Source organism: Symphalangus syndactylus, chromosome 8, assembly GCF_028878055.3.
Source record: "Symphalangus syndactylus isolate Jambi chromosome 8, NHGRI_mSymSyn1-v2.1_pri, whole genome shotgun sequence".
Classification (NCBI taxonomy): Eukaryota; Metazoa; Chordata; class Mammalia; order Primates; family Hylobatidae; genus Symphalangus; species Symphalangus syndactylus.
The window spans coordinates 102770585-102790395 of NC_072430.2; positions in this window are offsets into that span (position 1 = coordinate 102770585).

Genomic DNA, 19811 nt, shown 5'->3' on the forward strand with positions numbered 1-19811 from the left:
TTATATTCCATTTCCTTAATTTAAAACGTCATTTTTTTAACACAATAGGTATTTTTTTTTTTTTTTTTGAGGTGGACTCTTGCTCTGTTGCCCAGGCTGGAATGCAATGGCATGATCTCAGCACACTGCAAACTCTGCCTCCTGGGTTCAAACTATCCTCCTGCCTCAGCCTCCCGAGTGGCTGGAACTACAGGCGTCTGTCATCACACCTGACTAATTTTTGTATTTTTAGTAGACACAGGGCTTCACCATGTTGGCCAGGCTGGTCTCCAACTCCTGACCTCAAGTGATCTGCCCACCTCGGCATCCCAAAGTGCTGGGATTACAGGTATGAGCCACTGAGTCCAGCCTACAGTAGGTAAAATTATCACCTGTTTAACTGAAGCCACTGATACTGACTTCTATATTGTACTATTAAAAAGTTAAATAGGCTGGGCATGGTGGCTCATGCCTGTAATTCCAGCACTTTGGGAGGCTGAGGCGGGTGAATCACGAGGTCAGGAGTTTGAGATCAGCCTGGCCAATATGGTGAAACCCCATCTCTACTAAAAATACAAAAATTAGCCAGGTGTGGTGGCGCGTGCCTGTAGTCTCAGCTACTCAGGAGGCTGAGGCAGAAGAATCACTTGAACTCAGGAGGCAGAGGTTGCGGTGAGCTGACATCATGCCACTGCACTCCAGCCTGGGTGACAGAGCAAGACTCCATCTAAAAAAAAAAAAAAAAAAAAAAAAAAATTTAAATAATAATTGAGAATAAATACTATTTGTAAGAAATCAAACTAAATGTTTTTATTTTTGAATTCCAATATTTAAAAGTGAAACATTTCATTTATTTTAAGTAAATTCTCATAAACCGCATGTTTTCATTTTGAAGTGTTATTGCCAACTCAGCTTTTCTTAACCTATTTAATAAAATGGTGGAATCTTGACACATTGCCTGATGTTACTCAAACCCTCCACTCCTTTGGTCCTGTCAGGATCCTTGTCAATTTTATTTTTTTAAGCCTACTAATTTTTGAAAAGTTATTATTTTCCTCAATAATTGCTCAAATTTTATTTAATTTTCCTCTCATCTTTTGATGTACATAAAACATTTAATTTTGAAAAGAACATATGCTTAAGGAAAAGGACACAATCTTACTATGAAATAAGTATATGTCAAAGAGAAAAATGATGGCTCAGTATGTCAGTGAAGTATCTGATTTATAAAGAAAATGCCACTATTTTCTTCTATTAATTCAGTCTTTAGCCAACATTTTTGAAAAAATCTAATTCTTCAAATTAAAAAAAATCCGTACAATTGAGTTGAGCAAAGTCTTAATCTCTTCAGTCTACAATGTATATATTTTTCTTCCTAATGCCAAAATATTTCAGTGAAAAAGTGAAACTAGCAACATGTAGCCAAAGCAACCAGGCAAGTTAATGATTTCTTTTTCTCTCTACCAGGTTGATTTGGCACTTTGTAGACACTGCTAAGCCAGCTCATGTTAGTGCTTGAAGTAAAGTGTTTCAGAGTTTTGCTTAGTTGTTTTTCTCATTTTGATATAACTTTTGTTTTCTGGAAATCTTCAAGAAATTTGTTATCCAACACTAGTAAAACAACCTGTTGCATTTAAAAAGACATCAAATATCATAACAAAAAAGAATAAATCAAATGTGAGAACAGCTATAAATTTTTAGAACATTTCAATCTTTCGCTGCAACATAACATTCATTGTGATGATGACCATGAAGACAGAAAAAGATTTGTAGATTCTGACATAAGAAAGAACTGGCTGTACAGATTACCTTTAAGACATAACTTTATGTGAAATCAAAGATTAATTGCTGTGGTAATAAAGCTATAAAATGTTACTATTAAAATCCTTAATTTACAATCAATTTTAAACCAAAAAGTACCCTAAACTATTTTTAAATAAATAAGTTGTAAACATATATGAAACTTAAGGATACATCCACCATGCTTAAAATGGTGACAAATGTTCATTGACCTGGATATGCCATTGATTTTGACAATGAAGTTGGGGCACCTTGACAACAACCTGCAATTGAATTTATTTTCTGATCAGTGCCACAGTCAAATTGATCTGGCTCTATAATGATTACCAACATTTTCAGCATATTCTTCCAGATTTCCATGTATTCTTTGGCAGAAAAAGAGACAGTTTGAAGATTTTCCCTTTAAACCATTGAAATTTTGGAATTCCTATTAAACGTCTTGTCAGCGCACGTGCATCTCTGACACCACCAATCTCTTTCCAGCTCAGGATATTTCTCTGAAGATCTAACTCTTACTTCTGAGTGAGAATTACATCAGAAATCCTCATGTGTCCTTAAGCCAGCAATAATGAATATGGATTAGTATGTATTAATTAATTTCATTATAATGGTAAATAGGTTTCAAGTTTTGAACTAATCTTTTAATAATAATGTGAGCCTATTTAACTCCTAAAAATTAATCTCCTTGCATTGTATTATCTCTGTGATAGTTAAGAGTCAGAGTGACATTATTTCTGAGGGCTCTGTTCTGTTCCATTGATCTATATCTCTGTTTTGGTACCAGTACCATGCTGTTTTGGTTACTGTAGCCTTGTAGCATAGTTTGAAGTCAGGTAGCGTGATGCCTCCAGCTTTGTTCTTTTGGCTTAGGATTGACTTGGTGATGCGGGCTCTTTTTTGGTTCCATATGAACTTTAAAGTAGTTTTTTCCAATTCTGTGAAGAAAGTCATGGTAGCTTGATGGGGATGGCATTGAATCTATAAATTACCTTGGGCAGTATGGCCATTTTCACGATATTGATTTTTCCTACCCATGAGCATGGACTGTTCTTCCATTTGTTTGTATCCTCTTTTATTTCATTGAGCAGTGGTTTGCAGTTCTCCTTGAAGAGGCCCTTCACATCCCTTGTAAGTTGGATTTCTAGGTGTTTTATTCTCTTTGAAGCAATTGTGAATAGGAGTTCACTCATGATTTGGCTCTCTGTTTGTCTGTTATTGATGTATAAGAATGCTTGTGATTTTTGTACATTGATTTTGTATCCTGAGACTTTGCTGAAGTTGCTTATCAGCTTAAGGAGATTTTGGGCTGAGACAATGGGGTTTTCTAGATATACAATCATGTCATCTGCAAACAGGGACAATTTGACTTCCTCTTTTACTAATTGAATACCCTTTATTTCCTTCTCCTGCCTGATTGCCCTGGCCAGAACTTCCAACACTATGTTGAATAGGAGTGGTGAGAGAGGGCATCCCTGTCTTGTGCCAGTTTTCAAAGGGAATGCTTCCAGTTTTTGCCCATTCAGTATGGTATTGGCTGTGGGTTTGTCATAGATAGCTCTTATTATTTTGAGATACGTCCCATCAATACCTAATTTATTGAGAGTTTTTAGCATGAAGGGCTGCTGAATTTTGTTGTAGGCCTTTTCTGCATCTATTGAGATAATCATGTGGTTTTTGTATTTGGCTCTGTTTATATGCTGGATTACATTTATTGATTTGCTTATGTTGAACCATCCTTGCATCCCAGGGATGAAGCCCACTTGATCACGGTAGATAAGCTTTTTGATGTGCTGCTGGATTCGGTTTGCCAGTATTTTATTGAGGATTTGACAAACCTGACAAAAACAAGCAATGGGGAAAGGATTCCCTATTTAATCAATGGTGCTGGGAAAACTCGCTAGCCATATGTAGAAAGCTGAAACTGGATCCCTTCCTTACACCTTACACAAAAATTAATTCAAGATAGATTAAAGACTTACATGTTAGACCTAAAACCATAAAAACCCTAGAAGAAAACCTAGGCAATACCATTCAGGACATAGGCATGGGCAAGGACTTCATGTGTAAAACACCAAAAGCAATGGCAACAAAAGCCAAAATTGACAAATGGGATCTAATTAAACTAAAGAGCTTTTGCACAGCAAAAGAAACTACCATCAGAGTGAACAGGCCACCTACAAAATGGGAGAAAATTTTCGCAACCTACTCATCTGACAAAGGGCTAATATCCAGAATCTACAATGAACTCAAACAAATTTACAAGAGAAAAACAAACAACCCCATCAAAAAGTGGGCAAAGGATATGAACAGACACTTCTCAAAAGAAGACATTTATGCAGCCAAAAAACACATGAAAAAATGCTTATCATCACTGGCCATCAGAGAAATGCAAATCAAAACCACAATGAGATACCATCTCACAGCAGTTAGAATGGCAATCGTTAAAAAGTCAGGAAACAACAGGTGCTGGAGAGGATGTGGAGAAATAGGAACACTTTTACACTGTTGGTGGGACTGTAAACTAGTTCAACCACTGTGGAAGTCAGTGTGGCGATTCCTCAGGGATCTAGAACTAGAAATACCATTTGACCCAGCAATCCCATTACTGGCTATATACCCAAAGGATTATAAATCATGCTGCTATAAAGACACATGCACACGTATGTTTACTGCGGCACTATTCACAATAGCAAAGACTTGGAACCAACCCAAATGTCCAACCACAGTAGACTGGATTAAGAAAATATGGCACATATACACCATGGAATACTATGCAGCCATAAAAAATGATGAGTTCATGTCCTTTGTAGGGACATGGATGAAGCTGGAAACCATCATTCTCAGCAAACTACCACAAGGACAAAAAAACAAACACCGCATGTTCTCACTCATAGGTGGGAATTGAGCAATGAGAACACATGGACACAGGAAGGGGAACATCACACTCTGGGGACTGTTGTGGGGTGGGGAGACGGGGGAGGGATAGCATTAGGAGATATACCTAATGTTAAATGATGAGTTAATGGATGCAGCACACCAACATGGCACATATATACATATGTAACAAACCTGCACATTGTGCACATGTACCCTAAAACTTAAAGTATAACAATAATAAAATTAAAAAGAAGAGTCAGAGTGACTTTGGGACATTTTTTTTTATATCCTTATCATCATGTCCCCTTTAAACCAGTTCCAGATTTCCACTTTACTTACCTGTCCTCCTGAAAGTGCTGTCAACAGTAACCTAGATATGCAATCCAAGATAAAGTGATATGATCTTCTTGCCTTGGTGTTTGAAATCTTTTGGAACATGAGAGTGAATGCTGGGGGATTTTTTTCCCCCAGTGTCAATTTCCTACATAATAAATAATATATTCATCAAGGAAAAAGTTTTAAAATATTGTAAATGTCCTCTGAGTGAGATATTGATCTAGACACAAGACAAGTAATTTCTGAAGTCTAATGGAGGTAGAGTGGGGAGGTGGTGTATTTCTTTATTATGGTGGTGTTACAGAATTATCCAACGTGCCAATTTAAACTGACCCATGGAAGAGTACTCTCTGGGTTGGAGTCAGAAAATCTGCATTTGTAACATCCTGCACTGGTGCTTATATACACAATGACATTTAAGAACAATGGCATGTTTACCTAATGTGTAAGGGCATGAGTTCTGAGTTCATTTCAGTGTGAGTGGTTCCTACTCAGTGGGTGGTTTTCCTTTCTTCAGGGATATATGGTTTCAGGTTCCTCCCTGAATCCATATATCCATTTGTGATCTCTGTATCCTTGGGGGCCCTAGACTCCTCTGCTTTCAGATGGTGGATAGGGAGAAAGATAATGATGAATGCAGACTCATTTGTTAAAAACCTTGGTCTGGAAGTAACACTCTTCATTTCTGCTCATAGTCTATTGGCAACATGTAGTCTCATGGCCATACCTGAAGGCATAAGAGCCTGGGAGATGCAGTCTTTGTCTAGACAGTTAATTTTTTTTTGTTTTTTTTGGAGCAACAACTATACTCTCTGGAAAGCGGAACACAACTATTTTGTATATTGTTTAACTCCAACACGGCAGTCACTTTAATGGCCTTGAACTTGGCAATGTTTTCTTAGATGTGACATGTATAAGCAGCAACAGAAAAATATAGATTTATGAGACAGATAATAAATATCCTTGTGATGGTTAATTTTAGGGATCATCTTGACTGGGTTAAGGGATGTGCAGATAGCTAGTACAGAATGTTTTCTGGGTATGTCTGTGAGCATGTTTACAGAAGAGACTGATATTTGAACCAGTGGACTAAGTAAGGAAGGTCTGCCCTCACCCAATGTGAGGGGCCCCATTCAGTTGATTGAGGTACCAGATAGACCAAAAAGGCAAAGGAAAACAAATTCATTCTCTCTTCTGGAGCTGAGAAACCCATTTTGTTCCTGCCCTTGGACATCAGAGCTCCAGATTCTTGGGCCTTTAGACTTCAGCACATAGACCAGCATCCCCCCACCCACCTGTTCTCAGGCTTTCAGCCTCAGACTGAGCTATACCACTGGCTTCCTGGTGCTCCAGCTTGAGTATGGCACATTGGGGGACTTATAAGAGTGTGAGAAAGCTTCCATAATTAATCACTGTTAGATAACTATATTTATATCTCTATCGATATACTCTGGCTGCAAGTTATATTCCTCTGGAGAGTCCTGTTTTTCTGGTTCTATTTCTCTGGAGAACCTTAACTAATATTGCTCTGAATGACTGCTGTATGATCAAATGATACAGCACACGAAACTATAATATTCATGTCACTAGACAACTGCACAATATTATTTCCGATGTTAAAGTAGATCCTATTTATATCTTTATTAAACAGTTCTTTATGTATTAATATAACTAACTAGCGATGAGTGATGCATTTCTAATTCCAAAGGTAGTGCAAATACCTTTCTAGGAATAATTTTCCATGGCATAGTATGATAGCACATAGACTGTTTTTCCACAGTACTTATCTTCAAAAAGAAGATGAACAGAAAGTCTCAAAGGCTTGATTCTTGTCACAGTGAAAGCAAAACAATCTATCATAGAATTTATGAAAGGAACTTTGCACAAGGAAATAGACTCATTTTTGGCCTTGAGAAACCCATAGGCTGCTCACAACATGCAAATAATTTTTGTGTTTTCCTAAAGATAATTAATAGGATTAAACCTTTTTCATTACCTTGTTGGAAACAAAAGAGCCAAATATATTCCACTTAATGAGAATTTTTCTTCCAGGCATAAAACACCTGGTCTGAACTATGGGAAGATACTGCTATTCAAAGATGTTAAAAAGCATCCTTCTCTGAGATACATTTAAAAAATTATATCAGGGAAAAATAAGACACATAAACTGACTAACATCAGGGTGTACCTATTTATTTAGTGGGCAATCAGTACCATTAAGTTAAACTAAGTTTATCTTAGAATGTTACATATATGGCGGCAGAATGAACGTGCAACTTCAAAGCCTTCACAAAAGACCTGTTAAAACAGGAAAAAATACATTAAAGCAAAAATAAAATTTTAAAAATTGAATACAAAAACACTAATTGGTCTGTCATGTGCCTACAGTCAACCCTAGGAATTTTGGTTGTAGGTAGCCATGAAAACAACAACAATGACAATCACAAGACAAATGGCATTGATTGAATGCTTCTTATTTTCTAGATATTATTCTATATGAAACTCTCATGTTTTCTTCGAAGAGCTTTACAGTTCTAGTTCTAACATTAGGTCTTTGGTCCATCTTGTGTTAGTTTTCATATATGGTGTAAGGTAAGACTTCATTCTTTTGCATGTGGAATACAAAATCTCATTTATCCAAGCAGGAGTTGTACAAGGGAGTTATTTATCTTGGGTCAGTTTCTCTAGAGCAGATCCTGAGGTGAGGATTTGTGTTATAGCATTTTATTAAGGTACCGCCCTGGGAGAAGCCAGAAGGGAACGCGGGATGTAGAACAGGGAAAGGAAAAAGGCAAGTAGGGCACAGTTTCTGGTGACGTTCTAGCCCTGGTCTCATTCTTTGGGAGAACTTTGGAGGGCAAATTACAGCTTGGACCTTGTCCTCATAAGGTAGAGGTTTCCATATCCCTAGGGGGTAATGTAATTCCCAGTCACTTCCAGCTTTCTGGCCAGGCAGGAAAAATGGTTCTAGTGACTCAGGGGAAGTCTTCCAAAGGGAGATTCAGATGCAGGCTGTTTGAAGCAAATGCCAAAGGAGCTGAGGAAAAGAGTACCCATGAAAAAAGTCTGAGGGAATGTGGACCAGAGTCCCAGTGTGTTCACTTCTGTTTCACTCACTTCACTTAACAGATTTTTTAAAAAAATAGAAGCTAGAAGAGTGGAATAACTTTCCCTAGTTGACATGATTAATAGGAAAGCTAAGAATAAGTCTAGATCTAGGACTCCAAATCTTTTGCTTTGGAGAGTTATTGGATCTGTGGGAAGAGTATGGTAAGTGGACTGTGGCAGAGATGAGCAGTTCAAATGGGATAAGCACGTACTTATCACTGACAATCATTAAGAGTCCTTCCTCCCGTACCCTCCAAAAGACTGCTGTGGGGTGATAAAGACATGAATTGGAAGAGGCATGAGAATAAAGGGAGTGGTCATTTTTAAAATGTCTGTGTTCTCTCGAAATGGTGCTGGGACAATGGATATCCACATGACAAAAAAAAAAAAAAAAAAAAAAAGAAGAAGTTGGATCCACTACTATGCACAAACATTAAAAATGGCCAAAGACGTAAATGTAAGCACTGAAACTATCAAACTCTTAGAAGAAAGCATAGGGGTAAACTATTTGTGGCCTTGAATTTGGCAATGGTTTCTTAGATATGACATGCACAAGCAGCAACAGAAAAAAATAGATTCATTGGATTTCATAAAAATAAACCTTTTATGCTTCAAAGGATACTATCAAGAAATTAAAAAGACAACCCAACAAATGAAAGAAAATAACTTACATCTAGAATATATATGTATACACATATGTAATACATCATATATCATATACATTCATATACGAATATAAATATAAAATAATTACAATTCAATAATTAAAAGACAACATATTACAAATAAAAACTACAATATAGAAAAAGGGTCTGTGATATAGTTTGGCTGTGTCCCCACCCAAAATTTCATCTTGAATTATAATCCCCATAATCCCCATAATCTCCACGTGTCAAGGGTGGGACGAGGAGGAGGTAACTGGATCATGGGGTCGGTTTCCTCCGTGCTGTTCTCATGATAATGAGTGAGTCTCATGAGATATTATGGTTTTATAAGCGTCTGGCATTTCCCCTGCTTGCACTGACTCTGTCCTGCCGCCCTGTGAAGAAGGTGCCTTCATCTCCTTTGCCTTCCACCAGATTATAAGTTTCTTGAGGCCTCCCCAGCAATGAGGAACTGTGAGTCAATTAAATCTCTTTCCTTTATAAGTTACTCAGTCTCAGATATTTCTATATAGCAGTGTGAGAATGGACTAATACAGTCTGAATGGGCATTTCTTCAAAGATGATACAAAAATGGCCCATGCACATATAAAAAGATGCTCATTAGGTATCAGAGAAATGCAAGTCAAAGCCACACTCTCTAGAATGGCTTTAATAAAATATACATATAGATAATAACCAGAGTTCGAAAGGATGTGGAAAAATCAGAACACTCATCCACTGCTGGTAGCAATGTAAAATGGTACAGCTACTGTCTGGCAGTTCCTCATAAAACTAAACACAGTTTTTTTGGTTTCGACCCAGCCATTCTACTCCCAGGTATATATTCAAGAGAAATGAAAACAGGTGACCAAACAAAAACCTGTACACAAATGTTCACAGAAGTAGTATTAGTAACCAAGTGTCCATTGATGGATAAAATTGAGTATGTCCATAAATTGAATATTATTAAGCCACAAAAATGAAGTCCTGAAACATGCTACAAAATGGATGAACCTTGAAAACATTATGCTCAGTGAAACAAGACCACATATAATATGATTCCATTTATATGAAATATACGGAGTAGGTGAATCTACAGAGAAAGTAAATTGGTGTTTGCCTTGGGCTAGGGGAAGGGGAGGATTGGCCAATAGCAACCAAAGAGCAATGTGTTTCTTTTTGGGGTGACAAAAGATGTTCTAAAACTGATTGTGGTGATTGTTGTACAATGCTGTGAATATGCCAAAAACCTTTGAATTATATACTCTAAATGAATGAATTGTATGTTATATGAATTATATCTCAATAAAATTGCAATATAAAAAAACTTCTATGCCCTAATATTAATTGAAATAATTCTGTGGGGAAACATTCAGCCTGAAATTTGCAAAGCAAAGCATTTATACAGGGCCATGCTGGCAGGGGTTTTTATGGTCATCTTGGCTACTTCACAGCTTCAAGTGTGAACTTTCTAAACAGAGCTGGTATCAGGTTGTGGAAATGCTCATTGAGAACAGTCACCAAACAACAGCTGTTCCAGAGCAGACCCTGCCTCATCCATGATAATTGTATATGCTTCCCACTTTGTGGGACAAAGTGAATCCTGGAAGCTGAGTATTTGAAAGAGCTTGTTGGCCCTCTCTGTTGCTACAACCAACGCATGGATTGGAGGCAGTCGGAGTGGGGGGCTTGTCTGAGCTGCTCTTGGAGTTGTGTGAGACCCAGTGCACATCGCTCCCTCAGTGGCCTCCAGATTGAAGACGATTTCTTGCGAAATCAGCAGGGTGGGCAGCTGAAGAGCGTGTGAATATTGTGCATTTGTAAATATTTGAGCACATCTGCTTAGCTCCCTCCCAAAAAACCACTGGGAAAACCCGCTTTGCATTGTGCCATGCAATGCTGTTACCCTGCTCTAATTGTCAAATCTGTTGAGTGCTTTTCTCCTGCACACAAAAATTAAACATTGCTCTCCTCATTCATGATTAATTCAGCTGCAGTGTTGCACTGTGTCACACTGCATTTTTTAAAGTAATTGTTAAATTCTACCTCATAATCAGAGCAGTTTTAATTAACTTTTTGTCAGTTAATCTTTTTTCCTCATACATTTTCCATATCTAGTGTGTATACAGTGCGTCTCTGCCCAGGGGTTTGCAGCCCCTCGATATGAATGCTTAAGCTCTGTCAGTGCTGATGGGTGTGCCATGTGCCCATGCGGAGAGGAGGCCTCCTAGGCTCATTCTGCTCAGATTTCTTAGGGCTAGCTGGTCATGTCATTTGCATTAACGAGATCCGCCACAGTGAACTTATTTACAGGCTTCAAAGTTCAGTCTTTCTTTTCTCTTCCTCCTAGATTATGTGTTTCCTGTGCCTAGGAGCGATATGACACTAGAAGTAAGAAAGGTGGACATACAGGGCAAGGGGAATGATATCCAACTGGAATGTAGAACAAACCTTGACTCTTGCTTGCAGAGCTAGCCTGTACTTAGCATACTTCCTTCAGCATCTCTGACCTTGGCAAGATTACCAAAGTCACATTTTCACATGTTTGAACTTGTTTTTGCATAGTTCGTCCACCAACTCAATGCACTGTATCAACTTACAGCTTTACTCATTCACATTTTTTACTTCTCAGATATTTCTCATGTGTACGTAACAAAGGAAATCCAATTCCATATTAAATTGTGCACGTCCGTGTTCTTTTCTTTCTCACAAGTTGTCTGTATTTAAAAGCAATAATGTGTAGCTTTTCTAAAAGTTTTAAAATGGTCACATCTGTCTGATAGTGCCACTACTGCTACTTCTAGCAAAAGCAGCCACTTTTGGGTATTTATAGGACATATTTTTCAGGATATCACATCAGTTTTCCAGTGTTAAAAAGCATAAGATTGAGGAAGTAGGAACTGATAATTCCCTATTTTAGAATCTGATGCTAAAATGCTGAGAGATTAAATAAACACACCAGATGCTCAAATTGCCAGTTAAGTTATTTAAACACAGTGTGGCCCAAACCCTAGAAAAGGGAATACATTCACTCCACGAACACTTGTGCTGAGGTGTCGCCATATTGAATTTGTTAATTAACCTGTTCTATCCAGAATTTATCTTAAGGATTAAATGCTATTCAAATAAAAATTGTGCTAGAAGTTCCTACTGAAGAATTACATTTAAAAGTACCTCTAAAACAAACTGCTTTCTAAATAAAATGTTTTGACTTCCAAAAGATTAACAGTGTGTGGGCTCCAGAGTCTGTATTCAAATCTTAAATATGTCATTTACAAAGTAAGTGGGCAGGCAAGTATCTTTACCTCAGTCCTGATTTCCTCATCTGTAAAATGGGGATAATACTATTTCCTATCATCATACAGCTTTTATAATGATGAAAAGACACGATTCTAATATACTTAGCACAGTGTATGTTCTCAATAAAATGGTGATGAAGTGATGGCTTGCCTTTTTCTCTGTGCCTGATATCAGAATATCTATATCACTATGTATACAGAGCACAGTGGGCCCAAGTACTTGTCACAGCATTCGTCATGGTCTGAACTGTCTCTGTCTCACAGGAGGAAGCTCCACCCTGTGAGCTCAAGCTCCTGGAGAGTTTCACATCTTGTTTAATTTGTGTCTCCTATAGTCCTAACACAACATCTGTGTTATGTGAACGTTCAAAAGATTATTGCTAAATCATAATTGAATCCTCCTTTTTGTTGTTTTACTCAGTCAACAATATTTAGAACACTCTACAGCTGAAAGATTAATAAGGCTTAGTTCCTGTCCTCAAATCATTCAGAATCGAGTGAGGAGTGATCTGTATGTAGACCGGTAATTACAGAACTTCATGGAATACGGTTGTTTGGCTTCCTGCGGCTGCCAAAGGCTTTACTGAAAAAAACAACATGTATCTGGGCCTTGAAAGAGCAAAGGTTTTACCCAGATTGAGTCTGAGGGTAGGTCACTTAAGACAACCTGAGTAGAGTGTGTATGCAAAGGGGCAGAATCACAAAACAGAGCATGTTCAGGAAATTGTGGGAGTGGTGTGTGAGAAGATTCTAGTACACAGGAAGATCAGTACCAAAAGTTTGTAGCAAATATCACACTCTCATCCTATGAGCCCATTCCTATCATCTATACGTGCTAAAAATCTACAGAATCCTTAGACTTGGGTGGACAGGCAGCTGTGGTGACTGCAGAAGACAGGGAGGTGGGAAAAACACAAAATAGGTGCAAAAGTTCCTGGTGAATGCCTCAGGGGTGATTAGAGTAGGAAGTAGTATGAATAGAAATGGAGTGAATTTAAAGAGTTAGAGGTAACCGAGACTGGCTATGGAACAGCCCAGAGATAACTTTGTCATTTGTTACCCATTAAAAAAACCATTTATATTTCCCTTATTTAATCCTTTTGTTGTGTGTATGTGGGTGGAGATGAACTTTAATTCTATTCTGTATTTGGTGCTTTTTAAGAATTCTTATTTCCTCTTTGTTTTCAAGTACAAAGTAGAATGGTTCTAATCCAGTTTTGATTTGTCAAGTATGATGGGAACATAGATGTCACAGCAATGTGTCCAAATTTACTTTATTTTTGAAATCCCATAAATATGTTGTTTAGAATTATTCCCCAAGGGTATTAATTTTTACCTAGGAGTGTTTTATAATTCCATTCACAATTTGTGAGTCCCCATGGAAATTGTGCTGAGGTAGCAACCTTATTAATACAAAATTCTTGGATTTATATTCTTTAATTTATAATAATTTCCAAATTTATAATTTAAAATATATATTAAAAGAGGCTACAATAAAACTATCATAACCATAAAATCAATACTCAAGAATATATGAATTTCTGGAAATTCCTCATGGTGATAAGAGCATTTATTTCCTGTTGATAGAGACAGGAAAATACGTTAAAGGCTTTTCATATTTAATTTCAAATAAATATAACTGTGCCATGAAATATCAAATAATTTTGGAATTGTATTTTTAACCAAAAATAAAAGACCAGTAAATTTTAGACTGTTAAATTTGTACAGTATTTTGGCATGAACATTCTTCAGATTTCAGGTAACATAAAGACAAACACAGATAAAGTAGAGTTCACTGATATTTATTGTTTATTGTATGTAAGCATTCATACTGAGCCCCTTTAAAATCTACTTTTCAATGTTAGAACTCTATAATCTAAATTTATTTAAATTTTCTAAGCTTATCATACAAATCATTTCATTATAATTAAAAAATGAATAAAATTTTGCTAGGTTTGTGGAAGACTTCGGATCATGGACATGTGTGATTTGACTACAAACTCAATAAAATTACTAATTACTAAGAAGGGATCCCTTAGGACATCCTTTTAGAATTGAAAGCCCATGATGTTAAAATCTATTTTGTAATTGAGTATTTCCAAACTAATGTCAAATAGCAAGTCTTTAATTAGTGTGGATAAAATTAAAATTTACTTACGGAGAATTAAACTGGAATTTGAAGTTCTCATAATAAACCAATATGAAGTGGAGAAATTCAATTTCACAGCCTCTTTTCTTTCATAACGTATAATAACTTTTATTTTTCATTGTTGTTTCACATAACAGATCATTTTAGAGCAAACTTTGTGAAGAATCCTAAAAGTGTGTAACTATCTTTTACATAAAAATGCTTTAGAGTAAAGAGATCTCAGTTTGGAATCTGGGTCTTATACACTCAAAATGGCTGAGTTTTGGGGCAGTAAATGGCACTTTTAATATGTCCTAAACTTCAGAATGTAACCTCCATTTATCCTGTAGACAAGTAAAGCAATGAAAAAATGCCAGATTTCTAAAACAAAAAAACAAAAAATCCACTTCTTTTAGTATTGATGAACAGTGTGTGAGCCATTACTACCTAAAAGTGTCAGCTGGGATTAGAACAAACAATCAACAAAAATAACGCAGCTATGGTAAGGATAGAAGTGAATTCTGGAATCAATAGTAAATAAATAAATACATAAAATCTTGTGCTGCCTTAGCCTTTACTGCACTGAAGATACAGTCTGCAGAATTTTTATTGGCACTCTGCCATCCTTATTTTCATTTATCTGCCTCAAAGCACCATTTCAAAAAGTGCAAAAGCATGTTGATGATAAAGTAGATTGTTTATAGCTGAATTGAAAATTTCAGAACAACACGTACTGTAATAACGTCAGGGAGGAAGGTCTGGGAAGACTGCAGCTGCAGCTTTTTTAAACCTATGTCAACATCACTGTTAGAAATTGGAAGATGTGTTATTCTGCCCTACAAAATTTAATAAGGAAATTTTTATAAACTGTATTAAGTGACAAGTATTACCAACAGCCATAAAGTCTGCGGAGTTTTTATTTACTGAAATGCTTTCCTAGCATATTGTTCCCATATTGCAGTCTCCTTTATAGTGTTGTGTTTTGTAATGTACTCAGCTACTCAGGGGTGATTTCGGTGATAGTAAATCCTGGGCCTATGAGTCCCCATGTGTACCATAGTAATTTTAATACTTCTATAGTTAAATACTGTTGGGTGTAAATTTCAGCACCAACTTTAGTTGCTTCAGTGTTTTTTTCTTGTGACTGTTTTTGCAAAAGCACATTCAATAAATATGAAATAAGAAAAATGCTTAAACAAATGACATAAAGAAGTGAGATGGTACTTTTTTATTTATATGGCTAAATATCATAGCTGATATAGTTTATGTATTCCATTCAATGTGTAACTGTTTTTACTGTTGAATTTTATTATGTTATGTTAATTATTTTTTAAATGAAAACACTAATTTTCCTAAACTGAGTTCCCCAGGCCACTGGGGTTTCTAGAAATGTTACTTGGTATTCCTGGAAAAAAAAAAAAAAAAAAAAGTTTTCTATGGTCAATTGTGTATGATAAGAAGTGCTGAGTTAAACAAAGTTGGATTTCTTTTTTGATTTTTTAGTATTTTATATGCAACATGCAATGTTAATCTCTAAGATATGTCATTTCCTAACATAAGCGTCCTTTTGTCCTTTTTTTTTTTCTTTTAACAAACTTATTTAGCAGTTGTTGAACGCCAGTGTTCTATATCACATTGCAGGACATGCTGGTTTAGAAGGATGTAATACATTTAGTACACTGAGATTTAAGCAAAGCTCTTGCATCTAAACTTTCAGTGTTTAGAGAGATCAATGCTGAGCATAGAACACTTTGTAAAATCTTACTATTTGTGGAATAAATTAATGAATTCTAGAACGAAGGCTATCTTGCTAATAAATGAATGCCTGACGAGCCAGTTGGTACACTACTCTACTGCTGAAGCCAGTGGCTTTGTATTAATCTTGAGGATTGTGTTGAATTATCCTCTCATCCAAATTGTCTGCTGGCAAACTGATTCTTTTGCATTTGTGTATGATCTACCCTTTTCTCCTTCCATTCTAGGATCTGTTAGACTTGATTTTAAAATTTTTCCTAGAATTTATTCTTAGAATTAGATCTTAGCTCTTAGAAGCTCTTTGTCTTTTGTGTTCTTCAATTTTACTATCATATGACTAATCTGTCATCCCTTGTCTTCTAAAGTACTTCTTTTCCGTTTTATTACGTGATTTTTCATCATAATTTATTCAATTTTTTAATCTTTTTTCTACTATTATTTTCTTCTGAGTGCTTTATTATTTGTTAGTAATATTACTTCTATCCTCAACCTTTAAGTTCATTTTTAAATTGCTGTTTTTAATTTTTTTCCACTGTTTTCCAATTCAACCTGACTTTTTCAGTAAATTAATTTTTGTTTTGACTGTGTCCATTCTGATTAGAGATTCCAGATAAAATACTGAACATCCAGTTAAATTTGAATTTCAGATATTATGAAAAAATTTTAGTACAAGCATGTCCTGCTTTGCCTCTTATATCATGTTGGACATATTTATACCTAAAAGAATGTAGCTATTCATCTAAAATTCACATTTTACTAGGAATCCTCTATTTTTATTTGCTAATTCTGTTTCTTCTGTTTCCTCTCTTTCTACATACTAAACTTTAGGGTATTTTTTGTTTTTGATTTTTTTTTTTTTTTTTTGCTTTCACAATCAGCAAACTTATCTCTAAAAATCCCCCCCCCCCCTTTTTTTTTGGCAATAGTATTCTCCTGTCCTAGGAATGAACAAATATAAATAATTAATATGAACTTTTAAGGAAAACTTTAATAGATATCCCAGATGTGTTGAAAATAGAATGAAGAGTACCTTGGATTGATGAAGCATTAGGCTATTCAAAACTACAGCAAATTGATTTTCAAACTTTTTAGGACTGCTGTCTAGTGATATAGGATATTGTCAACTGCTATAACAATGGATTCCCAAATGCATCATGTCTCAAAAACAGTAGATTTTTTTCCTTGTTAACATGAAAACTCTGAGTGGGTAAAAAGTCTAGGATTTTCAGTAGCCATGGTGTTGGTTCCTTCCACACCTATATTTTACGTTCACCCTCGTTACCCCCATCCTGGTCAAGGAGCCAAGCATGGAAGAACATGCACAGAAGTGTCTAGTGGCTGAAACCCGAAAGTGATACCCTTCAAATTTGCTCACATCCTGTTTGTTGGAATTCAGTCACACAGCCATGCCTCACTGCAAGGGAGTCTGCAAAATGTAACCCAGCTCTTTCCAGGAAGAAGAAGAAGAGAAGATAGACTTTAGTGTGTAGTTAAAATTTGCTGTCACATAAACATGCTCACATGCTCAAATGGTTATGCTAAAGAAGTATGACAGCAACTTCATGGATAATGGTTACAGCATATTTTACTTTCCTGGAATTCATAATTGGATTTTTTGCTTCATTTATAATTATTTGTTGATGTGATTAAATAGCACAGGTGCCTCTATGAGAAAATAAAATAAAATAAAATATTTTGACATTAAATTGACATTTCTCGATTCAAGGAATGAACAGACTACTCTACTCTACTCTAATATTTAACAGATTAATTGTTGAGCTAGATATCCAAGGTGGTTTGGGAAAGACAAGGTGGTTATATGTAGAATATGGGTAAACCATTCAACAAAGCGGAGTGAGGAAGCCTGCCAAGGTATGCGAGTACCTCTTTAGCAGATGAATCGGAAACTTCTGTTTGCAGAGCTGTCAACATAGCCCCTCTCCTAAATACTAATTGCTTAACAAACAAGATATTAAGATCTTTAAAATAAGTGTTTCTTTGTCCTATATGTGTATTTATAAACATAGAACGGAAATCTCTACATGCAAAATATTTAGAGTTAGATGGTGTTGTAGGTAATTAGTGAGAAAGGCTGTATGTTTTCTCATCCACCTGCTGGTAGAAGCAGATGGTAGTTTATTTCTGCCCATGTGACCTACAGATTCTTCAGGTTTACCACAATACTATGACTATGGTAATATCATTGTTTCCTTCCCAGGTATGGTTAAATCTCTGGTGCCTATAAATAGTTTGTTTTCCTTCTTTGCTTCACCAACCTTTTGAGAAGAAATGCAATGATATGGGTCTTGCCGTGTGAAAAAAAAATTAAATAATGCTTTTAGAAGCATATTTTCCCCTATAAGAACAGTTATATTTTTTGATAGAAAAAAATGCTATGATTTTCAATCTTACAATGAGAAGGAACCCTTTGGGGGTGTACATCCTGTTTGGTTTTAGCAAAGCACAAAGCAAAACAAACACAATAAAATGCAGTGCTGTGCAGAGTCAACCCACAGCCATTAACACCCATCTCTAAGCTTTGCCTCATGCCTAGATATTTAGCTCTTCATTCTTTTACAACAAAGAATGTGTACTTTATAATTTTATTAGCTTCTTAAACTAGATACATTGTGTTCATTCAGCACATTTCATTTGAGTATAGTATGTCCAAATAGAGTTAATTTTTACTTCTTTCCTTTAATTACCCTTACCTAGTTCTAAAAATTACATGAAAAGATAAAATGAAAAAGTACAAAGGACACTTCATGCAACATCTGCTTAATCTTAGTACTCAAATGTGTTAATGAACTAATAAGATGAAAATAATTCATGAAAAGATGCTAGATTATGGTTGTAAAATCAGTACCTGATAGTCTTTTCTCTTGGAAAAACCATTACAGCAGGAGATACAAACATTTGAAGCCTGCTACAGCTCATTGTCTAGTTGTTATTAGAGCAGCTTGTCTTTTCTTAAAAGCCTATTCTAGGTGATTTTTCTTGTTAACCCTCAGCATTACTTACTGTTAGTTTGTTTTAAGCTTTGCCAAGGCTCTTGAGTGAAGTCTTCCAAAGAGTTTATTTACATGTGGTGGGCAGGACTTGAAATGTTTTTTCACTAAGCTCTTCCTGATGTCTACAAACGTGGTTATTTTAATATCACACTTTTCATTTTAAATGAGCTTATTATATATATATATATATTTTTAATAATGCATTGATGGTCAAGGCTTTTGGTTTCCTTCCTTTCATTGCATTAAAGGCTGTGCAATTAGCTGAAAAGGTAAATAAATTTTAGAATTCTAGTCTTCAATACACCCGGTATTGAAGACTCAGTGAATGACTCTCACAGGGCTATGTCTCGCCTCTATTCAAGACCATGGACATATCCACTCATTGTAATGTGTCTGTGCTTCCTCTTAGGATGGCAATACCTCGTTTCTTTTTTTCCAAGGGCTATTTTGTAAGCCTAAAAAGACTGATGTAGAAATATTATAGAAAAATTACTGTGAACAAAAGCAAAATGTTAGTATTAAAATTCAGTAGCAGGTTAGTTACGTGTACACTAAATGCTTTGAGGATTTGAAGCTCCTCTATCAAAATGTGTCCCTGGGATTAGCAGCACAGGCATCACCTGGGAGCTTGCTAAACACTCAGGATCCTACCCCAGATTTACAGAACTGGATTTGCATTTCAGCAGGATTCTACAGGTGTTTAATATGCACATCAAACTTTAAAAAACTTTTACACTAAAAAGCAACCCTGAGAATTGTGTATGGTGATCTCAGTTCTACAGATAAGGAATGTGAGGCTCAGAGAGGCTAACTTGTATGACTTGAGAATTTAAGCTCAGGTCTGTTTGAAGCTCACATTCGCACATTTCCACCA